Genomic DNA, 22,505 nt, shown 5'->3' with positions numbered 1-22,505 from the left:
TCCAACAGCTACAGCACAAACAGCGAAGCCAAACCCTAAGGAGAATCAAAAGTAATGATGCATTTCATGCCCGCCCTCCAGTCTACAGTGGGAAGGGCACAGCTGTATATATCCTCCAGGAAGCCGGCAGAATACCACAGGGCCAGATTGCAGACCACATTCCCTGCTCGTGGGAAGGGCTTGGGGGGGCGGTTACAAGCTGAGCAATGATGGTTCTTCATGCTGCTCTCACGCGATCATTCCACGCTGAGCCAGGTTATAAAACATCCTTTTTAACTGCTGTTGTGCTCGCTTCCGCCACCGAGTTTGCTTGAGTGTTGACTTTCCAGATCTGCATGGATGCCACACTCCTGACCTTCAGCCGGCCCGTCACCTGTGCGGGTGACGCGGTTAAGTCAAGAAACCCTGCCTCTCTCTGGGCAGCAGGTCGGTGCATATTTCAAAGAAGACTACTCTGCCTAACAAATGGATAACCTCAGCTGGCAGGATCGGACGTCGGTCACTCATCGGGAAGCCCCGTCACCCAAATCTTTTTGTCCTCCACCTTCCCTCTACGACTGTTACTACTCTTTGATGCAGAATTCTGCCAAAACGTTCGAGGGAACAAAAGGCACGGCACTACTTGTCCTCCCTCCTCCGTTTGCCTGCAGAGGCTCAGCTCGTTCCCCTCGTCCCAGCCCACATCATTTGTTTGCCCGACCCTTGACAGCTCACACAGGGTGAGCTGACCTGCAGCTGAATGTGGCGGCTGCACGCAGTTCCACTCTCACAACCTTGCCAGCACAAAGTGTGTCCCAGAGAGCTGCCTCCTGCCTTAAGCTCCTCCCTGGAGAGTCTCATTTTGCACTCCACGTCCTTCTGGTATTATACTGAACTGACCACAAATAATTGGCCACCGTTCAGACACTACATGTTATGTAAGTGGTATAGCTAGCAGGCTACTGGGGTCTTGTGCTGCATGTGGACTGCTGATTTTTACGGGTTTTCTGGTTGTCTTTAATTGCAAAGACTTAAAGCTCAACTGCTCTTTGTTATCCAGTGAGGCGTTTCACGCATCCTGGACCATCCGTTCACATGTGCTGGTCACTGCTTGTTCCACACTCATGGTAAATTTTAAGATCAACTTTACATTTTTGTATTTAGTGAACTTTAACTAACGTTTTACATTCAGTTTCTTCCAGGCCAACTGAACAAACATTGAAACATTAGTGGTTCATCATGATGTTCAGAATTGTGCAACTTTTCTCACCGGGAGTTCTCTTGTGAGACCATGTCTGAAAGAGTATTTTCTTCTTTCAATGTACGAAAATTTAAGCATGTGGAAAGAACAGGCAAGAATATTCCAAGTGTGTACGCTCACACTATCCCCCTAAACTACACACCACTGGCTGGCCAGAAGTGTTTTACAACTAAATACTTTTACAAGAGTGAGACCCTACTTCAGGCCTGGCCTGGATTATAAGTAAATTGCCATTTTATTTTTTCAGAAATAATGTAAGCAGATATACTCTGAACAAGGCCACAAGATCAATTTATACAAGGTTTACGGAAACAAAGTCTATTTTTCCTCATATATATAGCGCTATTCTAGCTATTGCGACTTGCCAAGAAATTGATTTTTTTAATCCATTTGAGTCGAGTTCAGTTTACATAAATCCTGCAATTTTAATGACACTTTCAACTCTCGAGGCTAATGCTTTAAAACTGTGGTTTAAGGCTTTCTGTAAACTGTAACATTTAAATATTTAATAGATAGAAATAACTCAGTTGTCTGCTTAGAAATAAGGAAATGGCTTTGTGAATCTGAAACGAGCTTGATCTGGCACAAAAGAGATGGAGTTGTATCTCCTGAGGATCCAAAACACACGATATGCTGTGTGATTTCTGCACAGCAACAGGCCACAGTGACACGCGAGTGTGCCGTGCTGTCACTGAAGACCGGAGCACACTGCATTGCCCAGCTGCTGCCACGGCGACGGACAGGTGTGCATGCAGAACTCTGGCAGCTTGGTCAACAGAGAGAGCCGGATCTCCTGAGCCTTACCTCTCCGCAGAGCGACCCACCTCCGCATCATCGGCCACCTCCGTTTATCACTCTACTAATGCTGCTGTGAAACATACACCTCTCACCGGCGCCCTGTGCACTCCGGGGGGAAGTGGTGGCCATCGTCTGACACCAACAGCGCATGTCCAACCAGAGCAGTAAGAGCAGTAATAGCGGCAGGTCAAATGACCAATAGGATGAAGCTTCACTGCAGCCTTCACTCATTCAACACTGGATTTGGCTGAAGCTAAATTCCGTTTGAATCCCTTTAGTCAAGTAATTCTGTTTGTTGCTTGCAAACGGAGACATGGAACATAGTCTACAGGACTAGTTAATCTGCAGCAGTTGGGGGGGGGGGGGGGGGTTCTTTACTGAAAATAATGTCCTGGCCACACAGCAGGTAAACAACAAAAGGTAAAGTGACATTCCAGTTGAAACACGACATACCAGTTTATTTATAATGTGAGGAACAGGTGAAACATTACCCAGTCATCTAAACTTCCATTGGCAAGACTCAGATAGGGAATACAATGCACTCCACACTGGACAGAGAAATTAGACCAGAGGACCAAATCAGAAGCTGAAACTCAAACGGAAACCTGACAGATTAGGAACAAGACAAACAGCTGAGCTCAGAAACCGGTATTATACGCTTTCAAGTTGTTGACTGGCCACTCTTCTTCACGGAGGACATCCCCAACGTACTGAACATGGGCACCTCATTGGGGAACCTACCAGGATGTAGTTTTGATATACTAACATCAACTAGGTACCCAGAAATTGACAGGTGCCTTAACTAACTCAAAAGGCATGACCATGTACTCATATATTCGTATGCTGGATGCACACCTTAACAAAACATTCCAAAATAAAGAAAATGTAAATCTACAAACCCCTGTGACCCTCCTTCGTGTAGGTCGGAAGATGGTTAGATGGATGGACATTACAAATTTTAACACCAAAACAAAGCATTTCACCTTTCAATTTATGACAAGAAATGGTATTTGTGTAATGCCCTGGATTCATGATAAGCTACCTCTGGCAAAGTCCGGCTTACCGTCTTCACCCTGCCTGTCCCGCTCGCCAGACACCCCATCACTCATTTGCATGTTAATGGAAGACCATGACGGATGACTTCCTATTTCCACACCACCACACACCACCTGCATCAGGGACCCTCACTTGTACCAGAAAAAAAATTCTTGGGAGTCCTGAAAATCACCCCCCCCCCCCCCCCCCCCCCCCAGGCAGATCTTTGGCGAGGCATTAAAAGCCTTTGAAAAAGCCTTTTTTTGTTTGACACATTGCATTTTAACTTTGCGGACCTGTACAACATAATGGGATTTGACTGAATCATAAACAGGATGATCTGTCGAACCAGGGCCTGCTGTGGGACTGTACTATTCAGATGGAGCAGCACTGAATGAACGTATCAGCTGTAGCGAAAATCTTAGATTAAGCCGTAAGATGAGATAAATCTCAGATTAAATTTCCAGCCCTCGACTGACAGCTGCTTCTTCTTTTCTCGACGGCTCTTGTGGCTAAGGGAGCGATCGATGAGACTCGCATGAGGGATAACCTTGGGCACCTTGAACAGGAGCTTTCTGTTCCTGCCTCAACTCTCTGTCTGAAACCTCAGGAAGCAACTTCCCCCCAGAGGGACCTGAGAGTCTTGGTCTGAAATTCAGCCTTTCAATTAGTGTAAGGGAGGCTTGCGGCGAAGCCTTGGGGGTTAGTCTCTCACGGCCACATTAAAAGGTTCCCTGCACTTCCAAAGATGTGCAGATACCCCTTGGCTAATAGCTCAAGCCATGACAGTAATGTTCTTAGAATGTGAGCCAACAAGGAACTACCTTCACCCTCTTTTTCTCTGTGGTACGAATTTCCCTGCTACAGTCTGCATGTGTCGTCATGCGATTTCTTCCAGGTACTCGAGTTTCCCCCCACAGTCCAAAAACATGCTGAGGTTAATTGCAGTAACCAAACTGTCCATAGGTGTGCATGTGTGGCTGACTGCTGTGTCAGTGTGTCCTGTTATTGGTTGGTGCTCCATCCTAGCTTGTTCCCTGCCCTGCTCCCATAGTCTCTGGGATAGGCTCAGAACCCTATGTGACCCTGAATAGGATAAACAGTTACAGAAAATGGATGGATGGATATTTTACTAACTGTCAGGTTTGTTTTTGTTACCACCCACATTTCCACAGTCATGGTTCCTTTCTGGAACTGTCTATGGATCTGTGGGATCTTATGGATCAAGTGCTATGCCGAATTGCATGGGGTGTCTAGGACTGTCTTCATGCCACGCAAGTGTCCGCTACATATTAGGGAAGTTCCCTGAAACTCTGCTTTTGTTACCAGAGGATCTGCTTGTCAGTAGAACATCCTCATCTCAATATTCTGTAAGAAGCATTTTGGGCTGCATGCTTTTCTGGTGATTGGCTGACTTGCCCCAAACACCCCCCACCCCCTCCCAAGGCCAAGATCGATGTGAAATCACTACACAACAGGTTCATGTGGGGAAGAAGCCCATTACCTCCTTACACCTTACATACTTCAAAGTGCCAGGTATTAACAAGGTGCTGAAGACCCAGTGGGGTTGATGGAGGGGGCCTCCATTTGCCCGAGTCTTTTCGCCTGGAGCACTCTGCTGGAGGGGCTGAAGTGATTCTGGTGATTATGATGATTACAGTGATTATGGTGATTGTGGATACACCCCCTCCACCCCCACGTGTCCTCTCTGCAGTAGGGGGTCAAGCTTTTTCACATCATCTTTCCAAAACCATATGCTGTCTGTCACATTCCCTAAGCCACCGTCTGCCTACTGCATGGCTAAAGCCAAACATTTGTCCCCCCCTGAGCATCAAATCCTTAATGTGAGGGAAAATATTAAGGGCCGCAAAGGTCAGAAGTAATAAAGCCTCACCTGGGCAGTAGCTAACGCCCAAATTCTCTGCGAATCACTCCAGAAGCATTTTAAAATATCTTATTTTACCATCTGCCCGTTTTTATGTCATCCGGGCACATGACAAACTCATTTATTGGCTCGATCCCTTGTGATGTCACATCTGTTTGTATGTCCAAGTATAGCATGGTTCCAGGAAGATGGCCAGTCGTAGATCTTTTAATCTTCCCCACCTGGATGTAGAATTAAGTAGCAATCACCTGCTTACCCCTGTTACTGAGGAACTTGTAGACCATAAAAAAACCTGGTACTAAACCCAACATCAAACAGCAGACTGTAAGTAAAACAGGTTTGCTCCACCGCATAAAACGAGAATTACATTGCGCACACAGCAGGCAGTCTAAATGGTCTTCTGTTTTCTTCTGATGAAAGAAATTAGAATATGAAAGACATGATACACAAATCAGAGGAGCCACAATGACACGATGGAGATGGAGCATGATGATGGAAGATCACAGGCCATCCATTGCTGCTGAATCATTTTCGACGTTTGTAACATTCAAAACAAAAAAGGAAAAAAAACGTACGAAAGGAAGACACTTTGAGGAAGAAATATCTTGTTTTATTCATTTCTGTTTGATCAGATACAAGCAGGTTCTATGTTGTAATGTCTTGTCTGACGTTACTTGTTACTTCTGGAAACCGCCTGTCTGTCACCTGCCGTGCAAATAGTAACAAAACTAACATCAATCATCTCCCAACATCACAAACAACCACACATTCTACTCTTTCAGAACTGTTTCTATAGAACGCTAATTGAACATCATGGGCAGTCAGTAAAAGGGCAACTCAATGAGCCAGAGTAACTACAGAGGTCCTTGCAAACTATGAACAGGAATCTGTCGTGTGTGTGTGTGGCTGTGAGGCAGAAGGGTGTCTGGAGGTGTGTGACGGCCTGCTATAGCTCCTGTCCCCGTTGGGTCTGTGAAGCCCAACATGACACCTCGAGTATACTGGGAAGTGACGAAAATAGTTTTCCGCTCCGAATGTAGGTGTGTGGGCATCCATTAGCGTAAGGATGACGTCAAAGCAGAGCTCTGACGAACATGCTGCTCCGTCAAAAAGATTTATTGACAACACGAATCTAAGGATGAGGAAAAAAAATGGAAGGGTGAGGCTTAACACAGTCACACTTCTTTCTGACACTCTTGGAAAAAAAAAGAAAACAGATTTTCAGACTAAAGCGGTCAGCATACCAAGGGGAGAGACCTGGTGTTAGTAACTATCAGCTTCAGACGAGTGAAACACTTGAGCCAAAGAGAATGCAGTTGATCTGAGAAGTCTGCACACAAGGTGACGAACCGACATCCCTGTATCTCAAGTCTAAGCCGAGCAAATCTCTGAGCTGCGTGTTTACACTCGTTGTCCTGCCAACTGCTTCACCGTGCCGAGGGAGAAAGCATGCGGGGTTGTGCGCAACTGTTCCAGCTGCCACACGTGCAAGAGAGGCTTCTGGGGATTTGCGTAGGTGCCTAAACGCACAGCTGGCAAGCTCTGCAGGATGGAGGCCTGTCCAGGGAGGTGCAATTAACCAGCTGGGTCCTAAGAGTGTTGAAGCATCACATCATACAACCAGGAGATGGGGTTAGCGGAATCAGACCAAGATGGAGAACGGCATTATAGCACATTTACCTCTCCCACAGTGCCTTCCAGACATCTCCATCTGTTAATTACTTTGCTTTCCATCCACCCGTCCATCCATCCATCCATCTGTCAAAAGTCCTAACTCAATAAAAGTATAAGGCAGGTACAAGCTGCGACACCCGTCCACTGAGGGATGCGTGCAAATTGAACTCCGATGCTGATCACAACGACGACAAGGCAGCAGCTTTCACTGGCTGCATGTGATTCCCACACCTTTCGGTGTGACATCTGAAAGCGACTGAGACCGTTGTTTGTGCCGAGGCAGACATGACGGAGATCTGGCTCATGGGGGTCGGTGGAGGGGGGTGTTGAAGGCAGCTGCTCAGTAACACAAACAGCGCAAAAGAGGAAATGAGAATGGCTGCCGCTCATGGGAGGTAGGGGATGGGGGTGTGGAGTCTGCTCACACGTAGAACACGTTGCTGAGGGTGAGGTGAACCTATAATGCCAAAGGGCCTTGAACTATAGCGATTTGACTAGGAGGGGGGGGCAGTGTTCTGCAGTGACTGTCTGAGGGGCAGGTGTTTGATCTCGGGGGTGGGGGTTCCTCACAGTGATTTATGCATGATCGACGGTCATCGTCACACAATCTCAGAGAGGGGGCAAAAAGGGGCAGATGCTTGGGCAGCTCCCCCACCCTCCACCCCCAGGCATGTGCGTGGTGGGGGAGTAACCTTGGAAAAAGGTGGACAAAAAACTGTAACCTGAGAGAGATACACGACAGCATAGCAAGAGGTGTCGACATTTAGAATACATACAGCTGCAAAGGTGAATCAAACACGTGGGACTCACATGCCAGTCTCACGCGAAGCTCCGAGGCAGAGCCCGTGACTGTAATTTGATCTGCAATCAGCCGGTAGCTGATCTACACTTCTGTCACGATCGAAGGTGCAGACGGGTCACGTCCATCTGTTTGCGCTCGTGCACCAAACCTTGGCAGATGCCCCCACTTCCTGTCGCTAAATGTGTCACGTCAATTCTGGAGCTATGAAGGTGCTTCTCCAGAAAAGGAAGAACGTGGAGGGGATGGCAGTTACCAGAGGAACTGTGTCTTCCCAAAGTCTCCCTGTTCTGCTGTGCTCAATACAGTTTAGTAATAGTGATTTTCCTCTTTCTTCAGATATGTGCGGTATGCAGCATGGGCAAGGGAGCAGCTTCAGAAAACGGTTCCACACCTCAAACCTTCAGGCATTAAAACACAATATTTTGGCTTGATTACAAAGGGAGCGAAAAAGCTCTTAGCGACAGCGAAGAGTTTAAAACAACAGCTGGTGAAGCAAAAACCCATAAAAAGTGTCTCATTCCAACAGAACACACCACATTTCCCATAAAGAAAAACCCAGAGCACAGAATATGCTATGCTAACAAAAAGACAACATTTCCCACATTTCTAATTCAGGACAATTAGACGTTGTGCATATTGTTCTAAGACTTCGCTTTTGTCTCAGGAAGCACTTGCCACAGCAATAGCATGTGAATAAAACCCTCTCTTAGCTCTCTTGTGATCATCTCTAGAACGAATGATGTAGAAGACCACTATTTAACACAGTGACTCACTCTGCCTCATGGTCCGGTGCGTTATGTTACATACATGTGCCTGGGCTGAGCTTCAGTTATGGTGATGCCCTGGTAGCTGTGCTTTGCCATGACCTCAGAAGCTCTAGTCCCTGCCAGATTAATGCAACAAGCGTTTAGGGCCAGGGAGTAATGCATGGGCGTAGTTTCCCATGTCCTTGGTGTGCAGGGCCCGTCCCACTGTAATTATCCTAAAGCCGGGATGACGAAATCAGAAACGGAGCTGCTCTCCATCACGATCCTCTTCTCTATGATTCTCTGCTGGCAGATTAATCACCGGAGATGGCCTCGCCACTGCCCAGCAGCTGCTAATGGCCTGTGACGACCTGAGGTTTGCCATGGGCTTAACTCCAAAGCTGTCAACTTCTGAAGGGCCCTGCCCATCAGACCATGACAAGCCGCTACCCAACCTCATCTCCCACATTTAAGGGGCCGTCAGCCTCCACTCTGATGGGTCTTGAAGGTAAAAGACGTTAGCAGCACGCTGGTTTCCAGGATCACCTGAACGCCGCTCACCCAGTTTCCTTGTTCGATGACCGCCTTCCGGTGTCCGGTTTCCCGCTTTTCATCGAAAGAGTTTCTCCAGAATCTTCATATGCATCAAACCACAGTGAAATACACAGTTGTACATGGTGCCAACCTCCCAATGTTACGTGTCAGAGATACGGAGGTCTAATCATGTCTACAAGGCTTACATATGACAGGAAATGAGCAGTACCCCCGCCCATCCATGGACATCTCCATTGCAATCTCAGCTCTGACCTGACGAATAATCAAAGTAACCTTCTCTTGATCAGCCTTGCGAAGTGAGATTAGCTAAGCTGAATAAACATATGTTCCGCCTTCACATCTTTTGTGCTGATGTACAAAAATGTGAAAAGGTTTTCCTTTCCTAGGTGCCGCACTTTAAGTATGATCACATGGTCAAGCAAAGCCAGTGGGGAGACAGTGGGATGGAGGTCACATGGTTGAACACGGCCAATGTAGAGACAGTAGTACAGAGGTATCGATGTGTTCTAACTGAAGCAGTTCATCTTCTGTCACCGCTGACCTGCTTGGCAGCAGATGGCATCTAGTCAGCATGGGCCATAGCACCTGTGTCCGGATCACCTCTCTCCAAATGTGGCGGGTTGCTGCTTCGTGCCCAAAATGTCACGGCGCTGTGATAAATGCATCAGGAGAGGATGTAGTGCAGGGAGCAGAGTGATATTGCAGCTGGAGGGGCGTCTATCTGGCTATCATCTGCAGCGGAAGACCAGTCAGACTTTGCAGCACCTTGACGGAGGTCACTTTCCTCCTGGCGCATTGCGGCCCGAACGAGCTACGCAGGAAGACAGTTGCGTGTTTGGAGGCGCTCGTAAATGCGACGTGGAGATGGGGGTCCCGCATGCCCCAAAGTGCACTGTCTGCACTGTTCATGTCTCGCATTCGGCAGGCTGAGTGTCTCTGGAGCCCGCGAGCACACTGGGGATTCCAAGACGTCTGTGAAGGCTGCTCTTCACACTGCATTTCGGTCCGTGCTGCGAGGCACTGCTACTGCACACTGCCCCCTCCCACCACCCTCTCATCCGCCCCCCCCGCACAGATCCCCTCATTCCTGCACCACAGTACGAAAATGATCCTTATTCTCGCTCCAAATCTTCACAGCCAAATACCTACACACTTTTTCTGGCATTCGTATGTCTAAGGTAAAATGCTGGCAGTATTTTGTATGGTCATGATGTAAAACACCCATAAAACCTTCAGAATTCCTGGGTACCTGGAGCATGCAGAGGGCCAGCTAAGGTGTTCTTCACTCTGTCGCTCAGGATTGTCACTTGATAAAACAAGGATACACTGTCTTGGGTCTTTCTGCATTGTGACCCTCCTGTCTCTCCCCCTCTTCCTTTCCCTTTCTGGGTTCCGACCCTCCTGTCTTTCCCCCTCTTCCTTTCCCTTTCTGGGTTCTGACCCTCCTGTCTTTCCCCCTCTTCCTTTACCTTTCTGGGTTCTGACCCTCCTGTATTTCCCCCTCTTCCTTTACCTTTCTGGGTTCTGACCCTCCTGTCTCTCTTTCCCCCTCTTCCTTTATCTTTCTGGGTTCCGACCCTCCTGTATTTCCCCCTCTTCCTTTACCTTTCTGGGTTCTGACCCTCCTGTATTTCCCCCTCTTCCTTTACCTTTCTGGGTTCTGACCCTCCTGTATTTCCCCCTCTTCATTTACCTTTCTGGGTTCCGACCCTCCTGTATTTCCCCCTCTTCCTTTCCCTTTCTGGGTTCCGACCCTTCTGTATTTCCCCCTCTTCCTTTACCTTTCTGGGTTTCGACACTCCTGTATTTCCCCCTCTTCCTTTACCTTTCTGGGTTCTGACCCTCCTGTCTTTCCCCCTCTTCCTTTACCTTTCTGGGTTCTGACCCTCCTGTCTTTCCCCCTCTTCCTTTACCTTTCTGGGTTCTTACCCTCCTATATTTCCCCCTCTTCCTTTACCTTTCTGGGTTCTGACCCTCCTGTATTTCCCCCTCTTCCTTTACCTTTCTGGGTTCTGACCCTCCTATATTTCCCCCTCTTCCTTTACCTTTCTGGGTTCTGACCCTCCTATATTTCCCCCTCTTCCTTTACCTTTCTGGGTTTCGACCCTCCTGTATTTCCCCCTCTTCCTTTACCTTTCTGGGTTCTGACCCTCCTGTCCTTCCCCCTCTTCCTTTACCTTTCTGGGTTCTGACCCTCCTGTCTTTCCCCCTCTTCCTTTCCCTTTCTGGGTTTCGACCCTCCTGCATTTCCCCCTCTTCCTTTACCTTTCTGGGTTTCGACCCTCCTGTATTTCCCCCTCTTCCTTTACCTTTCTGGGTTCTGACCCTCCTGTCTTTCCCCATCTTCCTTTACCTTTCTGGGTTCTGACCCTCCTGTCTTTCCCCCTCTTCCTTTCCCTTTTTGAGTTATGACCCTCTTGTCTTTCCCGTTTACGCACGACGCCTTTCAGCACATCGGCCTTTATCGCTCCGTGATCAGTGGTCCTGGATTTGTTCATTACTGAGCCGTATCTACCCATTGCCAGTCCTAGGTACCTTGTCTCCATTAACAAATTAGAGGAGAAAACCCCTGTGGCTCAAATTGGAACCAGTAAGGGTCAAAAAGCCCTTTTTACTGCAGTCAGTGATGTCACACCCAGAAAATCTTGATGATATCAGTAAATGTAGCTTTTGGGTATGGAGGAAACCTCAACCAATCCCAGACCACATTGTTCATTATTTAAATAAACTCTTATTAAATATTTCATGTCATCATTCTCTATATTGCCATGCATACATAAGTCACAGAATAAAACATTATTTTAAGATTTGAGGACTTAGTAAACCAGTAAAGTTGGAATTTGGTGGAGATTTATTTATAAAGCTTCATTGCCTTGGATTCATTGGCATCGTCTGCAAAATGGTTTCTGAGAAAATGACAAGATTGACAGTCTGACTTTCATATGACCATGAACCAGAAAGGCTGATCTCTTTCAGATAATAACGCAACTGCATTCTGCCAAAGACGGTTTCCCCAAAGGCCCACAGGCCGTTTGAAACCAACTTTTTTTGCTGGTTCTGCATATGTTTGCACACTGTAAAAGTGTTTATTTATGTTTATTTTCCTGTTATGTATAGCGTAGCGGAGATTGGCAACTTTTCAGTCACAGCACCGAACAGGAGATCCAAAAAGATGACATCATTGTCCAAGCCCACGGTGACATTTCTAGAGAAAAAAACACTGATGCCAACTGTTGGCTTATGTCCTCCCACTCAGAAAGTCACCCACACTGTGCTCAAAAACACAAAGCCCTGTGCTAGTCTTGGAATCAGAACTCATATGAAGACCTTAGGTTCTACAGGCATCTATTTCATGGGCTTCAACCCCATTTCTGCACTAGGGTGAGTATGCTCCTTGGCTTGATTGATTCAATTACGGATTTGCTTTTTAGAACCAATGTTTCCACAATAGCCCCCCAGCCTCAACAAATTGAGACCTGATCTTGATTTACTACATCTTGCCATCTTCTCCATTGGCTACATTCATGCAGCTGCCGTGTCTCTCCCATCCCATCTCTGGAAGTGGGTCAGGGGTGAAGGGTCACAGGGCACAATGGTGTGGCAGGCCAGAGTTCGCCTTCAGGGCAGATCCAGTGGAAAAGCATATCCAGACAGACCAATAAGGCCGCTCCACAGGTTCAGTGCTGGAGCAGAGAGGGGGCGTGCAACTGGGTCTTACAGCTACATTCTGACAAATGATCCTAGATCAGTTCCGCTCTGCTGCAGAACCTCGTAGAAAATTTCTGGGCAATGAAATGTCAGTATGGGTAGGTGCCATCTGCCTCGGGGGAGGGTTAGTGGATCAGAAATTGTGCTTCAAGACACTGCCGCTACCCCTAAGCAAAGTGCTCAACAAACACAAAGTCATTTTAATCAGAATCACTGTTCTGCATCTCATCTGAGTGCCTATGACGAAATATTATGCACGTGACATAATACAGGAAAATCACAAGCCATTCAGGAGCTGAACGCAGCGTGTGTGTGAATAAATCAGTCGCATTTAATACTTTGCATTTTTACAAGGAAATCATTTGTTAGTGATTTCTCCAGAAGGAACTAAAATCCCCCGTTCCTTTGAACGAAGGCAATTGAGTCGTACTACTGGAATAAAGTGTGTAGAGAATTCACAAATAATATATATGTGTATGGGAATATATGTCAGGTTTTATATAGGTAACATGAGCACATGTGGGTTTAAAATGCATGTGGCAATGACATGTCTGCTAGGGAGTAGACAGGGTCTAGGGGTTCTGCTCTAGGAGACTGTGTGACAGTGATGTGTGACCCCAATCCCCCCCCCCAAAGCCCCCATCCTGAGTTAAAGATGCATTAGCCTTGTGAGTTCACAAGCATGCAAGTCTGCCACCGTCCTTAGGCATCCAAACACGTTTCTACAACACAGATTATTACTCTGGAAGGCAACCAAAGGTCTGTAAATGCAGAAAACAGTAAGACTGCAAATGAGGCACTGTGTCCTCGGGGCCACTTCAGAGTCACTGCTGTTTTTAACTCGTTTACAAAGATGATCTCTCAGCATATAAAAAACTCTGTAGCATATGGTATCTTAGCTCAGTACCCACTCTCCCCCATTCCATAGTGGAATTCTGGACCCAGATTGAGATTCAGACCAGCTGAAGGCTGCAGCCAAAGTTTAACATCGTTAGCACATTTTAATAACAAGCCAGGTTTGGTACGTGAGATGATCGGCCGGATTGCTCTGGACCAGCATGGCGTCGGATGGCAAGCAGAGTCACCTCCGCAGAATGGTCAGATTTACCATGTAAAGTTGAATTATCCCGCAAAACTCACTGCAGTTGCACATCAACTTGGCAGGAGAGAATGGGGACAGCACAAAGGGGAGCTGAGTTTGGGGAAGGCTGATACGGCGTGAGCTGTCCAGAGGCTCTGAGGCAAACAGGAGACTGAGCTTTACCTTCTCTAAAACGGCTGCAGTGAATAAAGGAGCTGCCCCCCACCACCAGGTTAATGCTCATCCATTACAATGACACCATAATTAATTAATTAGGGGCGATGTGGTTCCAGAACAGCCTCGCCCTAGGCTTGAACGTATTCTTCTACTTTAAAAGTTTCTACGTTTCCACAAAAGCCTCAGAACTTGAACATGAAAATGTCTCCATTCAGCCAACAACTGGACCAGAGCTGTCACAGAAATCTCTTTTTCTTGTCTCGTTTTTGCTTCGTAGCTGTCATCTGACCAGAGGAGACGCACGCGAGAAGCCTCTGACAGGCGTGCGGCAGCAGGAGAGTGATGCTGGTCTCCGGGGAGGAAGCAGCACTTATTCGAACCTGTCTCCTTCTACCAGCCCTGTACAGTGTAAGTGCTTTTTTTTTCCCATAATTCATTTCCTGGGTCATGAGAAGCTCCTTCCACTAAAGTTGCCCATTCCTAAAAAGAGTGCCTGTCCTCAGATACTGTATGATCCCCCCACAGACACAGGAAGCGGCGTAGAGGTGGTCAAGCAAGACAGCTGGACCAGCCGCCTCGACACAATCTGACGACACCGGACTCAACGTAAAGGGGGCAGCTCAACCTTTCACTTGGCCGTAGGCAAGTCACGTGCCAAGACTTCCTCAGAAAGGGTTATTTGGAAGACGCTGTAGGACTCAAGGATAGAGATGCATGATATATTGGTTAACATGTCGGTATTGGCTGATGTTTGTGAAAAATTATGACATTGGTATCAGTCCAACGTGTCAGTCTTGGTCAATATCGCTGGCCAATATTGAGGCTCCGGTCAATATTCAAAGTTAGCAGGAAATCTACTAAATTAATGGCGATGATCGTAGTGTATGTTCAGCTGCTTTCCATAGAGGGGGATGACAGATTTTGTAGGATCATCATGCATGTAGAACCTCTCTACAGTCTCTCATGCCAGCGTTACTTCGCAGCCTGCATTGTATCATCTGGTCTCTACACACATTCACCAGATCTTATGAAGTTGCAGCACCAAGCATATTTGTGTAGCTTTGAGGTTAGCTGGTTATCGCTATTGGTAATATTAGACAAAAATACATCCGTGCGTTTCCCTGAGGATGATCCGGCTCGCAGGATCCTCGTTGAGCGACTGAACCAGGCCAAGGGGACGCCCATGTAACACCTGGCTGCGGCAGATGGATGGTCATTCCCGGACTGGACCGTGCGTCTGCCTGGGGGGGGGGTTGCCAGCCAGGATCCCGAGGTGTTTCGTCATGTGGTGGGTGCAGTGGCGCACTGCATCAGTGCATGCTCCCCAACCTGGCCTGACCTGATCGATATAGGTGCCCTACTAGTGTATAAACAGTAGTTAAAGATAGATGAATAGATGAGTGGATGATGGACGGATGGAAGGATAGACGAATGAATAGATGGCCAATGGATGGATGACCGAATCACAGAGTTTTTAACGAGTGTCTTACCACTTGGGATCTTATATTCATCTTATGACCTTCCAGTTAGGAAGCCAAAGCATTGCAGGTCACAAGGTCACGAAGGGAACGTACATCCTAGTGCACGTGACCCCACGAGAGGCGGCACACAGGACTGGGTCCTGGCTGGAGGCTCATTTCTAAATTTAAACGCTGAGATCGCTGCACAGAAACAAAAGGACTTCATCACCCGACAGCCATATTATCACCTCACGTTGTATTTTTAACTCCCCCCAAAACAACTTTTAAAACTTTGAGGAAAAAAAAGAAAAGGAACTTAATTGCAGCATCATAGAAACGGAAGAGGAATGAGGTCTCAGCTGCAGCCTCGCTCGGCTGGGGAGGCTTCTGGACCAACATACACGTTTTAATTGGACAATTATTGGTGCACCCTAATGAGATAGGTGCCCTTACATGTGATTTACACCCCTGATCTCTCCTGTGTCCGGAGGAGAAGATCCTCATGGGACCACGCTCTCCTGCCTGCTTCTTCGCCGGCTCCTTCGCTCTGTCAGCTCATCGGAGGGCCAGAAGGAACCGGCACGTCTGCTTTGAGGTGCCCATGCATCTGTCACTGCTTTCTTTATTTACTGAAGGCCCAGTTATTCTCCTTTAGGAGGCTTATGATGTCATTTCCTTTGTGACCACATTCTAATTTCCTGCCAACTTCCTAGAGAGCTCTGCTTACACAGAGGTGATACCAGAATAAGCTGGACGCTCAGCCAGCACATTTCTTCAGGGCTTCATGGGATTGCCTGGTCTTCAAAGCTAAGCGAAGCTCAAAAGTAAAACAGTGGAAACTCCCACTGCAGAACCAGCAGCCGTCAGGTTTCCCACCTCCTGCTATCCTAGGCAGTGCTGTGGATTTTAGGGGGTGGGGGCTCAGGAACACGCAGCTCGTGCTCTGCCCCCTCCTGAGAGAAAGGGAGAAATGATCAGACAGAATATCATATGGTATCACATGACAGGATGTCAGCGACGTGACCTGCATTGACTGAGTGGCGAACAGCTTTACCACAGCGGCAGTGATGCTCTCTGCATATAATGGCCACATGAGGTCAGAGCCAATGGGATCTCTGTCCTCGTGTGTTTCGGGAGCCTAAAACATCAATGTAAGCTGCAAATCAGTCAAAGACAGACTGTGCTGTATGGATGTTTTGAAGAGGTGAACGATCGCTCAGCTTTGCACAATTCATTAGTTAGCACATAAAATCCATGTATAAATGATTCAATTTCACAACCGGAAACCCCTTGCACCCCTGAATCAATGTGTCTGTATCCCCTTGTGGCCCTGAATCTCTGGCCCTGAATCCCCACCTCAGCCCCATTCCCAAGCCCCCGGCCCCCCCAGCGTCTCGCTGCAATCCCCCTCCTCCCACACCAGATGCCTGCAGCGCAACGCTGCAGTTTCCGCATAGGAGCCGATAAACGATGACTCTGCCAGCTGTAATAATAATTAAGACCCGCAGCTAGAGTTTGCGGTCCCAGAAAAGCAGACACGAGTTAATTAGTCAATAAAATATTAAAAGCCTATCCCCAGCCCCCGTTCCTTTTCCGCGTCGGCGTGATGTGGCGTAGCGCGCTCACGAGGCCCTGCTTCCCATAATTCCTCCACCTGAAAGCAGACCATTATCTGCCCATTTCACAGACATCATATCCCGGTGCCGTTCTGTGCCGGTGCTGTTTTCTGCCGTGAATTATGGCTCCCCCCACTCTCAGGAACCACCAGCAGCCATCTGCCCCCCCCGCCCCGGGCCACCACGCCAATATTATGAATGAGCCTGTTTTAGCAGCTGAACCTGAGTCTGCCTCCTCGGCCAGTCAAATGTGCTCCGTGCCTCAAGGACGACTGTCTGCGAGGCTGGGGAGAGCGCAGACCCCCCCACCGCACCCCCCGGCAGATACAGGCCTACTTCCACTCGTGCCGTACAACAGCCAAGTGGTAACATTTCAGCTGATGGCTGCCACCCAGCAGGAACACTGTGGAACCAAGCGGTTCTGGTGGATCCGGGATCCCCGGATGATCCTATGGGAGCCGACGTGCAACTCGCGGGATGGATCGCTCCTGTCAGCCAATCGGTGGTCCGCAGCAGTTCCACTTCCTGGTCTACGATGCCATTGAAGATGTCTATTTTTAAAGCAAGCCGTGCAACTGGGTTACTCAGCTGAAAGCGCACGTGTGAAGCCGCTCCAGAGGAAGTGTGCAGGACAGCAAGGGGGCCGGCTGCGAGGGATCAGCTCTAGCCTCATTCTGCACTGTTGTTTTGCCCAACAAACTGCACACCAGCCACCTTCAGGTCATTATTTCTCCTAACAAGCAAGAAGTACAAAAGAACTCAAGGGACCCCTGATAGCACTCTGATGTCACTGGCAGACACCCCTGACGACACTACGATATCACTAATAGGGAGCCCTGACTGCACTGTGATGTTACTAATAAAGACCCAAGGCAGTGCTTTAATGTTGACAATCAAGACCCCTGACAGCATCGTGATATTACTAATAAAAGACCTCTAACAGGGTTGTGATGTCACTGAAAAAAGGCCAACAGGAGATGGGCCACAGCTACTGAAAACCCCAGGGAAAGCAGGGAGTTGAGGAAGGCCCCTGAGGTGGTTAATTACCACTTCCCATCGCAGTACTTTTCACACCAAATAGTTCCCAGGGTTTGTGCAGCCTCACACGTCTCTGCCACCCCTCCCGCCCTCGCGGAGCAGCCGACACAGCAGCAGGAGCAGTGTGTTCCATCAGCACATCCACAGAGGTGTTGGAGTCTTCAGGAGAGAGGAGCCGTTGGCAGTACAGAGTTTAACAGCCTAGTCATCCTGTTAGTCAGGCGGAGGCCGCATGGTTAGATCGTCAGCGTAAGAGCAGCGTGGCGGTCGCCGTGTCCGCTGGCAGCCGGCCGGGCCACAGCCGGACCCTGGAGAAGAAGGTCAGCGTCCCTGCCAACGTGTGATGGCCATGCGGGCCCCTTGGGCCCGGTCCAGACCACCTTCCTTCCCTGGCCAGGTGGCAGCAGTGCGCGTAGGCAGACCACCACTATGAGTCACGAAGTGTTTGGTCTGCAAGAGGTCACAGCTCAAGGATGGCTATTAGAAAGGAATTAAAATCTCAGAAGATCAGGAGACCGTCAGCTAAAACGATCAACATAATATTATTGTTACAAAGAGTGAAGATCAGAAATCCAGATTTAGTTAGTCTGATTCAATCAATCGAGGTTTGCCGGTTATAGAGCACAGCTATAGTAATCGCAGGAGGAATTGAAAATCAGGGACAGACACTAGTAACTAATAAAAAGCCTGACAAAGAGTCCAGAATACAGAGTGAGACCGAGGGAATGGCAGTATTCTGAAATCATGTCATGAAGGAAGTAGGGCTGGCTCTGGAGGAGCCTGGGGGGGCTGGCCAGGTGGGCCACATGATCACAGGGCTGAACGTAGAGCGCGGAGTGTTCCGGCAAGGCGGCTGGAGAGGCCATCAGACTTTCATCACCTCAGAAAGAGCAGGCTTCAAAGCCAGAGCTCAGCTCCACTCCAAAACCAAGTACTCCAAAGGTGGGCTGAATCCATTTCACCCTGAGGGGGGGGGGGAGGGAGTTCCCCTCTAGTCTTTATTCTTGGAGGGCATTAGCCACTGCAGAGGGAATTGGCCCAAAATCAGCAAGCCTCCACGTCCTGAGAGGTCAGGCAGAAGTTCAACCTGAGCTCACAGCTGAGGGATTTCATGTACAAGTCCGGCTGGCTCCCCCGCTTCTCCGCTCGGTCGCTCTTTCCTGTACCTGCACCTCGATCACGCTCAGTGGATCCGCGTGTCACTATTAAAAATAGCCGGAGCATTAAATACTTCTTGCGGCAGAGATTTGCACCGAAATCTCCAGAGAGTGTGGATCAGCCCCCATTAATGTGACTGTGGCTGTCTGCGGGGTGAGATTCTTGTTGCTAACGGTACTTAAAGATGTGTAATGGGCGAAGGGGACTGGGGAAGGTAACAAGGCAGGAAGTGCCTGAGTGCCTTCACCCAGGACAGGAAGTGCCTGAGTGCCTTCACCAAGCACAGGAAGTGCCTGAGTGCCTTCACCCAGGACAGGAAGTGCCTGAGTGCCTTCACCAAGCACAGGAAGTGCCTGAGTGCCTTCACCCAGGACAGGAAGTGCCTGAGTGCCTTCACCCAGGACAGGAAGTGCCTGAGTGCCTTCACCCAGGACAGGAAGTGCCTGGCTCACACGCACCCTTTCCTGCTCTCATGCTACCTTGCGTCATTCTCCTTCACATTTTCTCAGGAACTCTCACATATTTCAAACAGATTATGTTTTGGTTTGGGAGCAATTATTTATAATATTCTTATTTTGTCATGCAAAGAGGTCTTATGGCGGCCTTAATGGGACAGTGGTGGCCTAATGGTTATGGAAGTATGCTGGGGATTGGGAGGTTGCTGGTTTGAATCCCCAACCAACAAGGCACCACCCCCATGCAGTGGTCCCTGGGAACTAAATAATAGCTGTCCAGTGCTATGTCACATATGAGTTACACAGAGGATACATTTTGTTGTGCTGTGGTGTGTCAACAATGACAGCTAATCACTTTCACTTTAACTGAGAATTTGCTCCCCGAACCATTCAAACAGCTTGAGTTTAACAAGCAAGTCACGCTGTGGAAAACTTCCTCACCAGGTCTAGCTATGAGTCAACAGAGTGCCTCTCACGCGACTTTTAAATTGGACGCCAATCACAACTGACGCGCACAGCGACTCCTGGTGGCCAAAGATGGCCCCGTTCCTCAGGCACATCCCAGTTTGATCAAAACTAGGATCTTCTGCTGAAGATGTGGTGAAGCCAATACGTCCAACACATCGGCCTGTCAGGACCGTCGGAAGCCCGACGGTGCAGTTTCATACTGCTGACCATCTCGCCCGCACACATTGTGACTGACAGCAAATCAGGCCCTTGCTGGTACCAGCAGAGGTGTGAGCTCTCCACCCAGTCTGCCTGTTCCGCTGTCACAGCTCAGCGGTTATGGGACACAGAGAGTGACACACTTGTTTACTGCAGAATCAAGCGCAGGCAGGCCAGTCTTGGCTAAAACTCCACATTACACCTCCCCTGCCTGTAATTACCCCTGAAACCCCAGTGTGAGCCTGTAAATTATCACAGCGTTTGTCAGCCAAACACTTTTTATCCAAAGTGACTCACACGGTTTACAATTGCAGGTTTCTGGATTCCGCCTGTCCTCCAAGTGGCACCTTTTAAATGAGCGGTGTCAGGATTCTTGGTCACATGACCAGCGGTCCAGCCCGAGGTCAGTCAGCCATACTGCTAACAGCTAATGAGCTCTTTATACCTGTGTTTTATTATTGCCGATTTTCCTGTCGTGCCGCGCGAGTGTTTCATGCCACTGTTTCATCCTGATGTAGAAACAACAGAAGAATCATCTCCTTGCATTATGTTTCTCCACCCGGAGCAAAGCTAAACACAACGCTTTTAAAAAGAATCTGTTTCGTTCGGCTTTCACTCGAGCCCATGGACAGGAAGCCCATATAAAGGCGTCCCGTGTTTGTTTATAAGACAGAAAAGATGTAATGCCTTAGGAAACACCCGCTGACTAATCACTGGCGCAGTCGCCGCTGCTCGCATTTCAGGCTTATTACACGTTAGATGCAGTTATACGTGGGACAGATGAGAGAGCAGCCGTGCATCACCAGTCTCCTTTATCTCACTGGCTCTTCAACTTCCTGTGAGTTTCCACTGCACAGTGGCAGCTCCTCGCCATGCAGGGTAAACTAGGACATTACCCCTGCAGTTAACAGCACTCGGGCAGAGCGGGATGGGCTGGGCTCAGCATCCACCAGATCGTGGAGGCAACCACTAAGCACGACGGGTATCGGAGAAGAGCCGATGGAAGGATGGCGAGTGGCTTTCAGAGTCAAGGAGGGTCGGGGGCCTTCAAATGGCATCCATCATACCTGATGGTATGAACGGACGGCAGATAAACTACCATCATTACTACTGATGTCATTTATTAGTGACCATTATTATGGTAATATGTATTCCTATGTGGGGAATGCACATGTAGAAGTTGAAATCTTGACAAATAGTCTTGGCTAAGCTGTAAATAAATATTTAAATAAATAAATACATAAATACATAAAATTGTGTGTGCATGTCTGGGTTACGTTCTCTCTAGTAGAATGTTAGGAGATTTCGACGCTAAGCAAGCATCATATATACTGCATACGATCCTACATAGTATATTGGACCTATCATGTACTTGTACGGCCTAAAAATCAAGATACTTAACACTAATAGAGTATTGTATTACTGTATACTGCACTGTAGTAAAACTGATAAGTGATTCTTGTGCACATCACCCCAAAAGTGAGAGAGTGCACATTAAAAGAACAATTAAAAAGGCAAATACATAAATGTGTAACACAGATGTTTGTTATCCATCGTACCTGATGTTATCGCTATCAAGTATCGCTATCAAGTATTTGCTTTGTTATCGCTGTCAAGTATTATTGGTAACATAGGTTAGATTACCATTGTACATTATACCGAAGGTTAGTGAAATTCCTTTGTTTGCACCAGCTACTAGATCTATGCACTAGATCTGCCATGTCCCACTCCGATCTGGATTTTTAAACATGTGGGACCTCAGGCATATATGCGATGAGATGAACGATGAAGGACATTACACGTGAAAGGATCCCCCCCCCAACACCTTCCTCCCATGATCACAGGCCGCATCACACTCGCTGATAATGCAGTCGTCATGGTGACATGTCCCCCACCCCCCAGCTCCCTGTGTTAATGCCCTCCATTAATGCTCATGGCCGGTGTCGAATCTCTGTGCCACTGCTTGGTGTCAAATCTCTGTGCTTATGCTCATTCCCTGTACTAAATCTCTGTGTCGATGCGCTGTGTCACTACCTTTGTCCTGTGTTGAAACTGTTAAATCACTGTGTTGACACTGTATCTCTGCCTGTGCCCTGTGCTGAATATGTGTTAAATCTCTGCCGATGCTCATGGGTGGAATCTGTGTTGATGCTTATGCCCTGTGTTGAATCTCTGTGTCACTGCTCTGTGTCACCTCCCCCGTGCTGATGGTTAAAATCTCACCATGTGCCAGTGATCCATCTTAATGAGAAGATCTCACAAGCCCCAGGCCAGGACGCAGCTTCACCGCATTAACACCTGAAGCGCTGGCACACCGGTCCCCGTCGCGCAGTCGGTGACGGGCTGGGGCTGAGCCCACAGCCGCCAGCCGCACAGGGCATTCGTGCAGCACTTGGGCGCCCCCTGTGCGG

General features: G+C 48.3%; 1 protein-coding gene and 1 long non-coding RNA gene across 2 annotated transcripts in view; both read right to left on the bottom strand.

Moving 5' to 3' along the window:
* LOC125704416 (NALCN channel auxiliary factor 1-like) overlaps window positions 1–22,505 on the bottom strand; it is a 51,727-nt gene that overhangs the window by 15,923 nt on the left and 13,299 nt on the right. The window lies entirely within an intron of this gene.
* Window positions 10,205–11,040, bottom strand: LOC125704418 (uncharacterized). The gene is made up of 3 exons (XR_007381122.1): window positions 11,001–11,040; window positions 10,825–10,868; window positions 10,205–10,472 (listed from the first exon to the last, which is right to left on the bottom strand). It is a non-coding gene; the product is annotated as an uncharacterized LOC125704418 (long non-coding RNA).

Source organism: Brienomyrus brachyistius, chromosome 1 (assembly GCF_023856365.1).
Source record: "Brienomyrus brachyistius isolate T26 chromosome 1, BBRACH_0.4, whole genome shotgun sequence".
Taxonomy (NCBI): domain Eukaryota; kingdom Metazoa; phylum Chordata; class Actinopteri; order Osteoglossiformes; family Mormyridae; genus Brienomyrus; species Brienomyrus brachyistius.
The sequence above is the reverse complement of the archived record's forward strand: the minus strand, read 5'-3'. Positions and strand labels throughout refer to the sequence as shown.